We start from the raw sequence: 16,717 nt of genomic DNA, 5'->3' as shown, positions 1-16,717 counted from the left end.
GACTATTCTATAATTCTGTTAGGATAACTATGTTTTTGTTTGCAGAAGCTAGTTCCCTTGCCGAAACTAGGCATATACTTTCATGAGGGGTACTTAGGTCGTGTCTACACAAGAGCAAAAGGAATTTGAGAAAGAATTAAGCAGTCTTATCATGGGAATCTGCTTCCCTTTCCAAACATTTCCACACAACCTTTGCTATATTGTGGGGAATTTTCCAGAGTGAAGCCACCTTACTGTCTGCTCTTCTCATTTGGTTCGACTCCTTGAAAAACAGACAGTGCGGAGTAGGAAAACACCAACAGTAGTGTTTGGAAACGATCACCTCGAGTCAGCCTCAGTCTTTCTGGAATACAATCCTGTTGAAAATGTGATGTTATTTTCATTTGGCAGTGTCTGTTTGGCATGTATTCCTGTCTGAATTTACCTTTAAAAATGCAGTTGTCGTAGCTGGTTGAGTTGAATACATATTGTTTGCTGATCAAAATAAAAACATTGGTGTGTGTTGCTCAGTGATCAAAATGAAGCCTGCTGTGTAATTAATTTTCTCAGATTCTTATTTTCTACATTTCTGCAGAGGCGGCCTAGTTTTTGGTCATTGTAAGCTGTTGGCAACAGGTTTTGTATTTGACAACATCATGTAAAATTACTTGGCATGTTTCAGGTCAGACCCCGAAGACCCCCACTTAGAAGGCTGTGTAAGTTTGTGTGGTTTGGGCAGCACAACAGGAAATATTGATTTTATTGCAACCATATGATAGCTCATGGATCCTTACGATTGTTAAAGGATAGCTGACTGTATGTTTATTTATGAATGCATTTTATGCATTTTCATTTAATCTTAATAAAGATGTGGTTTTCCCTTCGCTGTCTTTGAGGGCGATGTTTTAATGAGAAGTTGCTCTGCAGCATATACTAAAAGGAGATCATTCATTCATTCAATCATTTATTGAGCGCTTACTGTGTGCAGAGCACTGTACTAAGTGCTTGGAAAGTACAGCTTGGCAACAGATGGAGACAATCCCTTCCTAACGACAGACTCACAGTCTAGAATGGGGAGACAAACAACAAAACAAGTGGACAGGCATCAATAGCTTCAAAATAGATAAATAGAATTATAGATATATGCACATCATTAATAAATAGAATAATAAATATGTACAAACATACACAAGTGCTGTGGGGCAGGAAAGGGGGTAGAGCAGAGGAAGGGGGAGCAGATCAGTTTCTCATACTGGATATCCAGCTGAAAATTCAGACTTTTGTGTGAATTAGGTCACCTTTCTGTTTATGGAATTCTAAGGAATTTCAGGGACAAATCAGAAGAGAAACAGTCCAGGCTGAGAGCCACTGACCGGGACTGGGAGTAGGCCACAGAGGGAGAAGCAGTTGAAAATGAGAAGAGGTCAGCAGTTGGGTGTAAATAAGAAGGGAAAATTCCATGATGGGTTGGCACCATTTCTGCTACAAAAATGTCATAATAATAATAATAATAATGTTATTTGTTAAGCACTTACTTAACTCTACTTAACTGTCCCAAGACACTCTACTAAACACTAGGGTGGATATAAACAAATCAGGTTGGACACAGTCTCAATTCCCATTTTACAGATGAGGTAACTGAGGCACAGAGAAGTGAAGTATCTTGCCCAAGGTCACACAGCAGACAAGTGGTGGAGCCAGGATTAGAACCCATGACCTTCTGACTCCTAGGCCTGTGCTATATCCACTATGCCGTGCTGCTTCCCAAAGAGTGCTAAAATCATCAAGGGAATAGTCTCATATTGTTGTCCACATCCACCATGTCCAACAACTTTTCCAAGACTTTAACTCTCTCCTAAAACCTCTAGTTCCTCTGCCACCTCCCTCCCCAATCCCTGATAGCCTGGCTAGCTACCCTTCCAGACTGTAAGCTCACTGTGGGCATGGAATGTGTCTGTTTATTCTTGTATTCATCCAGGTGCTTAGGTGATTGACTAACCTTCTTGGTAAAATTGAAGCATTCAGATTTGATGCCTCAAAGCTGCAGTCTCACCATCATCATGCCACCCATCTCCCCATCCTTCACTTACTTCCCTACTGTTTCTCAAGAGGAGGTCTTCCACATCATCTCTAAATCCACCCATGCCTCTGATGCTATTCTCACTCATCTCCTAACTGTGTTAACTACTACTGATAATAATAATACTAGTAGTGGTATTTGTTAAGCATTTACTAGGAGCCAAGTACTCTACTAGGTGAGGGGTTGGGATAGAGGAAATATAATCAGGTCCAACACATTTCTTATCCCACACGGGGCTCACAGTCTAAAGCAGAAGAACAGATACTTCATCTCCATTTTTCAGATAAGGAAACTGAGGAACAGAGAAATTAAATGACTTACCCAAGGTCACACAGCAGGCAAATGGCAGAGTCAGGAGTATAACCCAGATCCTCTGACTCTCAGGCCTATCCTCTTCCCACTAGGCCATGCTGATTTCCTACTACTTCACTTTCCTCCCCTCCCTCACTGCTATCTTTCCTTCATTCAATTGTATTTATTAAGCACTTACTGTGTGCAGAGCACTGTACTAAGCACTTGGGAAAGTACAATACAACAATAAAGAGTGACATTCTCTGCCCACAACGAGTTCACAGGCTAGAAGATAATAATAATAATAATGGTACTTAAGTGCTTACTATGTGCCAGGCACTGTATTAAGCGCTGGGGTAGATACAAGCAAATCGGGTTGGATACAGTCCCCTATCCCACATGTCCTCACAGTCTCAATCCCCATTTTACAGATGAGGTCACTGAGGCACAGCAAAGTGAAGTGTGACCTGTCCAGGGTCACACAGCAGACAAGTGCCAGATCCAGTATTAGAACCCATGACTTTCTGACTTCCAGGCCCCTACTCTACCCACTATGCCATGCTGCTTCCCTGTCACCCTCTCACCTTCACCCTCTCATTCTGATGGCTCCTTCCCCTTGCCTTATAGCATGCTCTAGTCTCTCCCATATTAAAACACCCTTCTTGATGTTATAGCTTCTTCCATTGCCTCATCTCTCTGCTCCAATTCCTCTGCAGTCTTTTAGAATGGTTTTATATACCCTCTGGCATCAATACCATTCCACTAACTTTCTTTTCAACCTACTTCAATCAGGTTTTCAATCACTTCACTCCACTGAAACTTTACACCCTGCTACGATGATCAGTGACTTCCATATAGCCAAGTGCAAAAGGTTCTATTCTATTATGCACTTCCTTGATTTCTCAGCCACCTTAGAAACTGTGGATAACTGCCTCCTGTTTTCAACACTATCAAATTTTGTTCTTTTTCTCTGTCAGGGATTAAGCCTGGTTCTCCGTTTCTCTCTCGGACCACTCCTTTTCAGTCATTTTCTGGCTCTTCCACATAGGAATCCCCTAAATATCACTATCCTGCAAGGCTCTGTTCTGGGTCCATTAGTCTTCTCACTTTCTTGGGGACTCATCCCCTCACACTGCTTCTGCAGCCACCTTTATGCGAATGATTCCCAAATGTACCTCTTCAGCCCAGACCTCTCTCCAACCTACACTCCTGCTATTCCTCTTGCTTCCACGACATCTCCACTTGAATGTCCTGCAAGCTCTTCATATGTAAGATGACCAAAACTGAACTACTCATGGTCCCTCCGAAAACCTCCTCGTCCCAATATCCCAATACCTGTCAGTGACACCAGCCCTATCCTGGTCTCAGAAGCCCACATCATTGATACCATCCTGAAAATTATCAAGCCACAGCTAAATCCCACTGGATCTTAGTATGCAACATTTCCCACATTCTCCCATCCCTCCCAGACAGCTTCCATGTTGGTCCAAGCTCTTGTTGGGAAACACAGACACCAGATTTCTAAAGGGTCTGCCCGTTAGAGAAAAGGGTAAATTTTAGCAATGTTGTGAAGGTTGAACCCACAGGATTTGGTGACAGATTGAATATGTGGGTTGAATGAGAGAGATGAGTCAATGATAATGACAAGGTTATGGGGTTGTGAAAAAGGGAGGATGGTGGTGCTGACGACAGTGTTGGGAAAGTCACAAAGAGGACTGAGTTTTCGTGAAAAGGTAGGGAGCTCTGTTTCGTGCATAAGTTTGAGGTGTTGGTGGGACATCCAAGTAGAGATATCCTGAAGGCAGGAGGAAATGCGAGACTGCAAAGAGGGAAAGAGATCAGGGCTGGAGATGTAGATTTGGGTATCATCCTCACAGAGGTGGTAGTTGAAGCCATGTGAGAGAATGAGTTCTCCAAGGGAGTAGATGTAGATGGAGAATAGGAATGGATCCAAAACTGAGCCTTGAGGGACACCCACAGTTAGGGACTGGGAGGCAGAAGAGATGCCTGGGAAAGAGACAGAGAATGAGAGTCCAGAGAAATAGGAGGAGAACCAGGAAACAGTGTCAGTGAAGCGAAGATTGGATATATTTAAAGGAGAAGAGGGTGGTTGACAGTGTTGAAGGCAGCTGATAAGTCAAGGAGAATTAGGATGGAGTAGAGGCTATTCCCCTCTCAGGGTTGCACCTGAAGAGTTTCCGGTACTCTACCAGTCTCGACTATAGGAGGGAGAGTCAGAGATATAGCTATTTCTAGCTTGGGCAGTGGCTAGCAAGTGGAAGGCAATCTGCTACAAGTCAAAAATCACCTGTACTGGGCAGCAGTGGCATGGGAGAGAGCTAAGGGCAGAGACTCAAGTTTACTGAGTGGAAGGAGGCAATGGTAAACCACTTCTGTATTTTTACCAAGAAAACTCTATGACTACACTACTGGAACCATTGTTGTTGAAGGTGGGGTGTTCTGGGAGAGATATGTCCATGGCGTCACTATGGGTCGGAGATGACTTGACGGCATAAGACAACAAGAAGCTATTTGATTTGGTAACAAGAAGATCATTGGTAACCTTTAAGAGGGCAGTTTCTGTGGAGTGAAGAGGACAGAAGCCATGGAGGGGGTCAAGGAGAGAACAGGAGGAGAGGAAGAGGAAGTAGGTCTCCACTGTCTAGTGGTGCAAACTACTCGCTCAATGAGTTACTTACACATGTCTTTCTCTTCCATTAGTATGTGAGTGCTGTCTCTTCCTTATGGGCAGAGAATGTGTCCCATACTTCCGTTGTACTTTCCCAAGTGTCTAGTGTCCCAATGGGTGCTCAGGAAATACTTTTGTTATTAATCCTAGAGAATGTCTCCTGGTAGAGGAGTAGCTTTTTTTTTCCTTGAGCGCTTGGAAAGAGGGATGGAATGTGGTTTGCTGAAGCTGAAGGGCAGGGTTGGGCTATTGTCCTTTGAATGACCTGCATATTCTCTACAGACAGGGCAGCCTTGGATTTGAAAGGACAGTACTGAAGTACCCTTCAGTTGATAATAATGTCTTTACTTTTGTCATTACAGTCCCGATTAGACTGTAAGCCCGTCAAACGGCAGGGACTGTCTCTATCTGTTGCCGACTTGTTCATTCAAAGCGCTTAGTACAGTGCTCTGCACATAGTAAGCGCTCAATAAATACTATTGAATGAATACTTTTTGAACACATTTACTAATTAAGGAGGTAAGTCCTGGGTTTATTCAATTCAATTTTCAATTGGTTTTTTTCAATTTTCCAAACAAGGAATATGAAGGCAATAGGTTATGATTCAGTGAATCTGGCCTTCCAATGCTTGCACATGATTCATCTCCTGAATTACTGATAATGAACCCAGGGCTTAAATGCAATCCCTGGTAGTTAGGGATACTTTATGAAAAGCATTCACTCTTTCAGACCCCTGGTAGTCCATTTATTTCACTGTTCCTACACTGCAGCAATATAACACTACTCCTCCCTGTGCGTTCCAAAGGACTTAACTATCAGGAAGTAAACATTTGAGAAACCTCCTCAAATGATGCTAGTTTTATAGCCTATTTATTTGTAGGTTATGTTGAATTAAGACTGTATTCCCCCATTAAACTGTGAGGCCTCTGATGATCAAGGACCAGATCTGAAGCATTGCCCATGTCATTCTTCCACCTGTGTTGTCATTCTTCCATTCAGTGCTTCATATATTCACAGTCATTCAAGATTTTCTGCTGAAATAGAGTTGGAAAACCTATGATGCTGACTTCTCAACCTTCCATCATTAATCACTGTCCCTGTTATGGGGAGGTTTGTGATTCTGCCCTAATGGTTCCAACGGTGCTGCTGAGAGATTTGCATAACCTGAATTTGAGAAATCAGTTCACTGTTTCAAGAGCCTAGGTTATTTCCCCTTAGGCCACTCAAGTCTATTAAATCTATTTCTGAAGCAGTCATGAGATATTGACGCTTTACACGTGCATGTTCAGATCTTTTATTTTTCAATAAACTTGTGAAAATGGCCTTTCATAATCTAAGATGCTGTTTCTTTAGTTTTAGAGAAGTAGCATGACCTACAGAAAACCGGATAGGACTGGGAATCAGAGTCCTTGGGTTTTAATTTCAGCTCTACCACTTGCCTGCAGCGTGACCTTGGGCAAGTTATTTAACGTCTCTTTTCCTCAGTTTCCAAACTGGGGATTAGGTACCTGTTCTCCCTCTCCACTAGACTGTAAGCGTTATGTGGGACAGGGACTGTGTCTGACCAAATTGACCATTATCTAGCCCAGTGCTTAGTACAGTGCTTGGCACATAATAAGCAGTGAACAAATACTAAATTGGTTGTCAAATGCTTTCTAAAAACTTTTCTTGTTAAAATATTTTGGGTTAGGTTTCTTACCATTGCTTGTTTTCAACCACATCATTGTCATTATCATTGTTGTTTATTGAATGTTTATTATGTGCAGAGCACTGTACTGGGTACTTAAGGACACTCAGAAGCTGTAGAAGTCATGTTTCCTGGACTGAAGAAATATATGGTCTAATGGGAAAGACAAGTCGACAGAAATGTTTCTGAACTTTTCCCCATTAGGTATAATTTGATCAGGGCTTCAAGACCCCAAATTACCTCTCTTTTTCCCTTACAATCTCCCCAATGTCTCCCCACAATATAAACATACTCCAAAATCTACAATCTGGTAACGATTAGGCAATTGAACAAATGTGTTTTTAATTTTATTTCATCAGTACATTTTTCTCCAGGGAACTTATTCGGCCTGCATACAACATTCAATACTGTTTTAATACGACTATTCATTTAGGATAGAATATGGATATGGGAACCAGTAGGTCAAAGCAATGAAGCAGACCTTCATATTCAAGCGATAATAACAGGGATAAGGAAGCAAAACAGAACAGTCTACCAATCTAAGGCCTATCAAATAAGAAAATAAGCAACAACAAACTCATTGGCTATGATTCTACCTACACTTTCAATCCCAAACTATCTGGTCTTTTTGTATTATAGGCCATAATATACTCTTTGATAGTAAGAAGTGGAGGCATATATTAACCCTTATCAGGTAGGTAGAACACTGTTCTGTAGAATATCATTGCTATAGAATAGCTACTAAGTAGCTTTCAGGGGAATTTACACTTCTGTCTCATTTTCATATTAAAACCTATTTTTTATCTTTTACTGGTCACTGACTTTGATGGGAAGCATGCTGAAAATAAATTAAAAAAAAAAACTATATTTCACCAGAAAAAGAGCCAGATTCATGTCTATTATTGTAGGTTTGATTGATCCCAATTCATATGCTAGAGAGTTTCTCTAATTCCTCCTAGAGTATTTACAGATACTGCTGGCCTAGGGCAATTCCACATCAATTCCTATGTGCTCATTATGGTCAGGGAGGATGCCTGATAATTCTGTTGTACTCCCCCAAATGCATAGTGCAGTGCTCTGCACATAGTGCTCAATACCATTGATGAATTGATTGATTAATGATCTAGTTTCTTCCCTGTGAATAAGTCCCCTTTTAGAATATTAAGATAACAATATAAAACCAGAAACCAGGTCATTCTGTCTCCTACAGTGGCACCAAGCTGTATGGAGGAACAGTGTTATGCTTAAAGTTAGAGTCGGATCATCATCATCAATGACATTTATTAAATACTTAGTGTACTCTCCTAAGTGCTTCGTACACTGTGCTGCACACAGTAAGCACTCAATAAATATGATTGAGAATACTATGTGCAAAATACTGTACTAAGCTCATGGAAGAGTACAATATCTAACATTACTGATTTCCCACTAGACTGAACTCCTTAGGGCAGGGAATGTGTAACTCTATTGTACAGTGCTCTTCACATAGTTGGCATTCAGTAAATATTTATTGATGGATTGATTCCCTCTAACAAAACTTAATGGATTATCATCCATTTATCTATTTAACCCTTCTCAAATCTTCTGTTGTATTCCTTCCAGCATTTAGTATAGTACTTTACACTCAGTATGGGCTTAAAAATACCACTGATAGATTTATTGTTTATTCTTAATATTCCTTAATTGATTATTCATTCAGTCAGTTGTATTTATTGAGCACTTACTGCATACAGAGCACTGTAGTAGCACTGGGAAAGTACAATACAGCAATAAAGAGAGACAATCCCTGCCCAAAAGGAACTCAGAGTCTAGCACAGTGTACTTGTAATTTATCTGTAATTGATTTTCTTCCATCTCTAATTTTTTTAATGTCTGACTTCCCCTTTAAATTATAAACTCCTTGGGGGCAAAGGCCACATCTTCCCAATCTCTCATGTTGTAATCAATCAGTCCTATTTGAGCTCTTACTGTGTGCAGGGCCTTGCACTTTCCCAAGCACTTAGTACAGTGAGAAGCAGCATGGCGTAGTGGCTGGGGTCTGGGCTTGGGAGTCATGAGGTCATGGGTTCTAATCCCAGCTTCACCACTTGTCTTCTGGTGACCTTAGGCAAGTCACTTCACTTCTCTGTGCCTTATGTCCCTCATCTGTAAAATGGGGATTGAGACTGTGAGCCCCATGTGGGACAGGGCCTGTGTCCAACCCGATTTGCTTGTATCCACCCCAGTGCTTAGTACAGTAATTGGCATAAAGTACTTAATAAACACCATAATCATAATAATAATTACAGTGCACTGCACACACAAGTACTCAATAAACATGACCACTGACCCATCACCCATTAATTTAACCAATCCCCTGCTGAGTTTTCAGATGTTTTGGTGCTTAGAAAAATGCATTTAGTTTTTTATTTCAGATCACCAAGAGCTTCTGAACCAAGATAAATTTGATAACTGTCCAGTGTGTCTTGAAGTCAAAAGATCCCTTAAATAATAGACCACATCTATATCCAAGGATTTGCTCTCCTCCTCAGAACTCTACCTGATGGGGCCCAAGGAAGCAGCACTGAGACCAGAGTTCCTTCTACTCTGACGGAGGATATGCTCAAGTGCCTGCAGCAGACAGAAGTTAAAGGAAGGAGGAGGGGCTCTCTTAAGAGCCCTAAGGAGAGCACGTAGGAGCAAACCCAAATGAAAGGAACAAAATTAAGAGGGAGAAAATTGGATAATAATAATGATGATGGTATTTGTTAAGTGCTTACTATGTGCCAAGCACTGTTCTAAGCACTGGGGGGACATACAAGATAATCAGGTTGTCTCGGGGGGGCTTTCAGTCTTAATCCCCATTTTACAGATGAGGCAACTGAGGCACAGAGAAGTTAAGTGACTTTCCTATAGTCACACAGCTTATAAGTAGCAGAGCTGGGATTAGAACCCACAATCTCTGACTCCCAAGCCCACGCTTTTTCCACTGAGCCACAAGGTGCACTGAAGGTGATTTTCAATTGAATCAGATGTGGGCAGGACCCGAGGAAAGTAGTGGTTAAAGGAGAACACAAGGGACTGGAAACTATGACGACCCAAAGTATCCACAAACTAGAGACCTCAACCTGGGGGATGATTTACAGTTTCAGCAGAAGCAGGGTTTCAGAAAGGCCACTTCGTAGCCATGCTTCTTCTGAAGGTAAAACTGTCAAGTTCCACATTCAGGCAATTCAGAGGATAAAGGTCAAATTTAAGAGTATCTCCCATAATTACAGACACGGGAATGAAATTTATAGCTTGAGATAAGTAAATACAAAGCATCATGAAGGTGAAGTGAAATGAAGATAGCAGCTTTTTTTTTTTTTTTAATCAGGGAGGTGGAGATGCATACAGAATTGATATGGTGTTAATGATTGTGCTCAAAAATTGCCATGGTAGTGCTTTTCAGCCTGTAGTGTATTGTAGATATGACCTATCAAATCTCAAGGGCATCTCCAACCCCAGCAGTAGGAAATGCTCAAAAAGTAATGCCAGAAATTCAGTTACCAAATTGAAGAAAGATGAAGTAACAGCCAAACTTGTCAGAGGAGAAGAAACCCAACCTTGCAATCATTACATAACAGGCAATCCACACATTTGAAGTTATATGAATGGCAAAGGTCTGAAGCTCCTTTGTGGTATATTTCACTTTATCTTCACTGCCAAATCCACCACTGTGGATTGGACATCTTAGATTGGGGGATCCCAAATGTTTTGTCCTGAAGTCTCCCCTTCCCTATACTACAAAGAAGGAGAAAAAAAATCTCACCGCTTTCCCTGCGGTCACCACCATTGCTAGAAAAGAGGCATTGGGCCGTAAACAACACTACTGGGTCAAAATAATGGCCTATCCGGCCCAGAATTCTGTCTGTGGCATTGGCCACAGGATGCTTGGATGAACAATGTGATGGTTGTTCTTGTAGACCCCCACCCTCGTAGCAGGCACAAATTAACACCTTTAGCTCTTCCCTTTAACAACAATTCCTTGATGTTGTTGTTGTTGTAGAACTCACCTAGGAAAAGTAAGCAAAACCTGAAGAATCTGCCTGCCTTCCTACCTCAAGGCTAGTATCACACCTCATCCCACAAAGAGGAAGGACCCTCTGCAGGCCCTACTCCCTCATGCCAGAGGAAACACACTAACACACTTTCCTAAGCCTGACACACCTTAAAAGGAGAAACAGCCTGCTCTAGTGGAAAGCTCACAGGATTGAGAATCAGGAGACAAGGATTCTAATCCCAGCACTGCCACTTGCTTGCTGAGTGCCCTAGGGCAAGTCACTTTACTTCTCTGTTGCCTCGATTTCCTCATCTATAAAATGGGAATTCAAGTACAATGCTCTGCACAGAGTAAGTGCTCAGTAAATACAGTTGAATGAATGAATACCCATTTTCTCTCCACCTTAGACTGGACAGGGACTGTATGTGATACTACTGCATCATATCTACCTCAGTGCTTAGCACAGTTATTGGCACATAGTAAAGTGCTTAAATATCATTGTTATCATAGAGATAATACAGAATTTAGAATAGTGATTATTTTGATTAGTATAAAAAGGGATACAGCTGAGGCATTAGGGCATAAACAACGCTACTATGTTAGAGCAATTGCCCATCCAACCCAAAACTCTGTCTCTGACATTGGCAACATTTATTCAATTGTATTCGAGTACTTTCTGTGTGTAGAGCACTGTACTAAGCGCTTGAGAGAGTACAATACAATAACAGACACATTCCCTGCCCATAATGAGCTTACAGTCGGGGGGGGGGCAGAGACAGATATTAATATAAATAAATAGGAATAACAGTAGTAATGATGATAGAGTTCATGAAGTTGACAGCCCACAGTATTTATGTAAATATTCTTATATTTTATTATTTCCCCAATCCCTAATCTATTTCAGTGTATCTCCCCTGTAGATGGTAAGCTCTCTTTGGGCAGAGATCCACTCCATTTTATTGAACTTTCCCAAACACTTAGTATAGTGCTCTGCACACAGTAAGCACTCAATAAATACCATTGATTGACTGATTGATCAACTGGATATGGAAGAGCCCAGTCATACATTCTCCCTTTTGCTCTTGCTTCTCCACACTAACCTGGGTGAACATTAGTTAGCAAAAGACAGAGGCAGAACAGCCCAATGAATCAGTGTGCTTTCTCTGCCATTCTGCCTTATTTACAGGCATGACAATTTTTATAAATAGATTCTGGTGGTACCATTGATTTTTTTAATGTTATTACTTTATTCATTTTTCATAATTATTAGATGAACAAGTTCTATCTAGCATTTGCCATTACTCAAAAGGGATAGGAACATCTTTCCTCTGAGATTTGAGGCTCATTTGGAAAGTACCCAGACATTTCTTTAAGCACTCTGAAATAAGATTCCCCCTACCAGGGACAGTAGTAAAGACTCTCATAATAAAAATTCCGAGATAGAACATATTGTCAAGGAAGTTCAGCAGAGCTGAATCATTAGCTAGTTTTTTTTATTAGTAGCACCTCTTTAAGTTGGAACAGGAAGGGGAAAGAATGGAGATGAGAGGGAGTGCCACACAAAAGGAGAAAGTTCACTGAGTAACGTATCAACAGCAGAAAAATATTCCCACAGTTTTCAAAGTTATTCCAAGAAAGGGAAGTAGCATAGCCTGGTGGAAAGAGCCCAAGCCTGGGAGTCATAGGATCTGGATTTTAATTCTGGGTTCTTCACTTGGCTTTTGTGACCTCGAGCAAGTCACTTATCTGTCTCTCAGTTCCCTCATTGGCAAAATGGGGATTCAAGTTCTCCCTGCTACTCAGACTGTGAGCCTCAAGTGGGACCTGATTATCCTGCATCTACCTCAGCTCCTAGTACAGTGTTTGGCACATAATAAGCACTTAAAAAATTCCACAATTATAATTTGAGGTCTCTAGAAGTTCTGTGATGTTCCATATGTTTCTAATAATAACAATAGTAATAATAATAACAGCTATTTCTTAAGTGCTTACTATGTGCCAGGCACAATACTAAGCTCTGGGGTGGATGCAAGCAAATTGGGTTAGACACAGTGCCTTTCCCACATGTAGCTCAGTCTCGATCCCCATTTTACAGACAAGGTAACTGAGGCTCTGCACAAAGTAAGCGCTCAATAAATACTATTGAATGAATGAGGCCCAGGGAAGTGACTTGCCCAAGGCCACACAGCAGACAAGAGATGGAGCTGGAAATAGAACCTATGACCTTCTGACTCCCAGGCCCATGTGCTATCTGATACATCATGCTGCTTGCTGGGCCAGTAGCAGCGTGACTCAGTGGAAAGAGCCTGGGCTTCGGAGTCAGAGGTCATGGGTTCGAATCCTGGCTCTGCCACTTGTCAGCTGGGTGACTGTGGGCAAGTCATTTAACTTCTCTGTGCCTCAGTTACCTCATCTGTAAAATGGGGATTAACTGTGAGCCTCACGTGGGACAACCTGATTACCCTGTATCTCCCCCAAAGCTTAGAACAGTGTTCTGCACATAGTAAGTGCTTAACAAATACCAACATTGGAAGCAGCGTGGCTCAGTGGAAAGAACCTGGGCTTCGGAGTCAGAGGTCATGAGTTCGACTCCCGGCTCTGCCACTTGTCAGCTGTGTGACTGTGGGCAAGTCACTTCACTTCTCTGTGCCTCAGTTACCTCATCTGTAAAATGGGGATTAACTGTGAGCCTCACGTGGGACAACCTGATTACCCTGTATCTACCCCAGCGCTTAGAACAGTGCTCTGCACATAGTAAGTGCTTAAATACCAACATTATTATTATTAGAGTGATGAATAGTCTGAAAAGTACTTGTCTGAAACCCTATCTTCAAACCTAGTCCCAAAGGAGAGTCTCAAAGGGTAGGATTCAGGCAAGGCGATAGGAGTTTTTGCTTGGGTTTCTGAGCAGTGTCTCTTTTACTCAGCATTACAGAGAATCAGTCAGGCAAGATCCACTTGTCTTTCACCCTAAGCATAAGCCATGTGCAAGGCTTAATAGTGTTATCATCAATGCTTTTGATCGATGTCCAAGAAGAACAGCCCTCCTCCTCCTAAAAAATCATCATTGATTTTTTTGACTGGAGTTCAAGAAGAGCATCTCTCCCCCACCTACTTATCTCATCTCCTACTACAATACAATCCTCACACTTGGTTCCTCTAACTCCAACCTACTCACTTGTACCTTGTTCTTGTCTATCTCGCCGCCAACCCCTTGCCCACATCTGGCCTGGAACTCCCTCGCCATTCATATATGACAGACCACTACTCTCCCCACCTTCACAACTTTATGAAAATCACATTTCCTCTAAGAGGCCTTTCCCAATTAAGCTGATCCTCCCTTTTCTTTGCATCAACTAGGCACCTGGCTGTGTACCCCTTAGGCACTTTGATTCTCACCGCAGCCCCACAGCACTTATGTACATATGTACAGAGAAGCAGTGTGGCTTAGTGGAAAGAGCCCTGACTTGGGAGTCAGAGGTCATGGGTTCTAATCCCAGCTCTGCCACCTGTCAGCTGTGTGACTTTGGGCAAGTCACTTAACTTCTCTGTGCCTGAGTCACCTCATCTGTAAAATGGGGATTAAGACTGTGAGCCCCATGTGGGACAACTTGATTACCATGTATCTACTCCAGTGCTTAGAACAGTGCTTGGCACATAGTAAATGCTTAAATACCATTATTATTATATCCTTATACTATTTCCCTTCTGTAATTTACTTTAACTACCACCTCTGTGTGGATGATTCCCAAATCTAAATCACCAGCCTTTGTCTCTCTCTCTCTCTGCAGTTTCACGTTTCTTCCTGACTTCAAGACATCTCTACTTGGATATCCTGCTGACACCTCAAACTTGACAGAACTAAAACAGAACTCCTTATCTTTACACCCAAACGTATCCCTGACTTTCCCGTCACTGTAAACAGCACCACTATCCTTCCTGTCTCACAAGGGTATAATCTTGACGTTATCCTTGAGTCCTCTCTCTCATTCAACCCACTTATTCAATCTATCACTAAATTTTGTCAGTTCAACCTTCACAACATCGCTAAAATCTATCTTTCCTCTCCAACCAAACTGCTACCACGTTAATCCAAGCATTTATCCTTTCTCCCTTGATTACTGCATCAGCCTCCTCACTGACTTCCCTGCCTCTGGTCTTTCCCCACTCTAGTACATATTTCACTCTGCTATCTGGATCATTTTCTACAGAAATGCTCAGGATGTGATTCCTCACTCAAGAAGTTCCAGTGGTTGCCCATCAAACTCCTCACCGTTGGCTTTAAAACACTCAATCACCTTGTCCCCTCCTACCTCACTACTCTCTTTCTACAACCCAGCCCACACACTTCATTCCTCTAATGCCAATTTACTCACTGTATGTCAATCTCATCTATCTCACTGCCGACCTCTAGCCCACATCCTCCCTCTGGTCTGGAACACCTCTCTTTTCATACCTGACAGACAATTATTCTCCCCACCTTCAAAGCTTTACTGAAGGTACATCTCCTCTAAGAGGCCTTCTCTAAGCCCACATTTCCTCTTTTCCCACTCTTCTGCATTGCCCTGACTTTCTCCCTTTACTTACTATCCTTCCGCCTCAGCACTTATGTCTATTTCCTCTATTTATATTAATGTCTGTCTTCCCCTCTAGACTGTAAGCTCATTGTGGGCAGGGAATGTGTCTGTTACATGTTGTGTTGTACTCTCCCAAGTGCTTAATACAGTGCTTTGCTTATAGTAAGCTCTCAATAAATGCGATTGATTGATTTAATGTCTTTCTCCCACAGAAGACTGTAAACTATTTGTGGGTAGGGATCATTTTGCCGACTCTACTCTACTGTACTTAAATCTCCAAGAAGCCTTCTCAGACCTAGCCCCACTTTTCCTCATCTCCTACTCCCTCTGCATCATCCTGACTTGCTCCCTTTGCTCTCCCCCCTTCCCAAACCCACAGCACTTATGTACATATCTAATTTTATTTATTTGTATTGATGTCTGTTGATTTGTATTGACATCTGTCTCCCCTACTCTAGACTCAGCTTATTGTGGGTAGGGATTTCACTTTATTGTTGCATTGTACTTTCCCAAGTGCCCTGCACATAGTAAGCACTTAATACAACTGAATAAATCAGCAAGTACTCAATAAATATCATTACTTAATTGATTAGGCACTAACAAACTGTTAGGGCTTGCTTCCCGGTCTCTGAGACACAACATAGCGATTCCAAACAAGAGCAAAGACTGAAACCTTTTGTTGGACTGATCCTGGTTTGCCCTTTCCAAACTGCCAACCCCACCCATGTGCCCCAGTTCATTCCTTTCCAACGTCCTTTGACCGGAACATAGACCCAATCTTCCTCTCTGCTGAGCCCTAGCAAAACTTCATGGGAAGAAAGAAACGACTCTTGACAGAGGGAAATTTTGTCATAAGTCATGATAAAAATGGCTTTCACCAATCCCCCTCTCTTGATTTGAGGATGAGACGACTTCTGTTTGGACTGGTAGAAACGTGTGCTTTGGGGATTGTTTAGTTTTTAAAAATAAATATTGACTCTACACCTTGAAACCCCTGCTGGTGGGTTCCTTTAAAAATATCTGGGTAGAGCCTGTTGAGAACAGTTTATCAGCATGTTACTGCATGGAGACTGGGAAACAAATTATGAAGTATACTTACAGGATGTGCTTCTTTTTTTCTCCTAACAAATGGCTATTTATGCTTTTAATTTCCCAGTTCTGTAAATTAAGTGTTTCAACATGCTTTTCCCTCTTAGCTTGCGAAATTAATGCTCAACATATATATTTCAAGAAAATTGCCACTCCACCAAGCAGCTATCTGATTAATAGCAATAGCACAATCAGGGACCCCTGAACTTTATTTAACTTCCTGGAAATGATAAATCTCTTTGCTTATGAATGTGTATGCCTGCCTTAGCCCCCGCTATCCAATCCTTTATCTCCTCTTGCCTCT

The 16,717-nt window shown here is 41.8% G+C and overlaps 1 protein-coding gene across 1 annotated transcript in view; it reads left to right on the top strand.

The window, feature by feature from the left end:
* Positions 1–863, top strand: part of AKAP7 (A-kinase anchoring protein 7) — a 152,264-nt gene extending 151,401 nt beyond the window's left edge. Inside the window, exon 9 of the transcript XR_003755852.2 lies at positions 98–863. The gene's annotated coding sequence lies outside the window, so the exon portion shown is untranslated. The remainder of the gene's footprint in view (positions 1–97) is intronic.
* Positions 864–16,717: the final 15,854 nt, after the last annotated feature.

This window comes from Ornithorhynchus anatinus, chromosome 2 (assembly GCF_004115215.2).
Source record: "Ornithorhynchus anatinus isolate Pmale09 chromosome 2, mOrnAna1.pri.v4, whole genome shotgun sequence".
NCBI classification, from domain to species: Eukaryota; Metazoa; Chordata; class Mammalia; order Monotremata; family Ornithorhynchidae; genus Ornithorhynchus; species Ornithorhynchus anatinus.
This window is presented reverse-complemented; position numbering and strand designations above follow the sequence as displayed.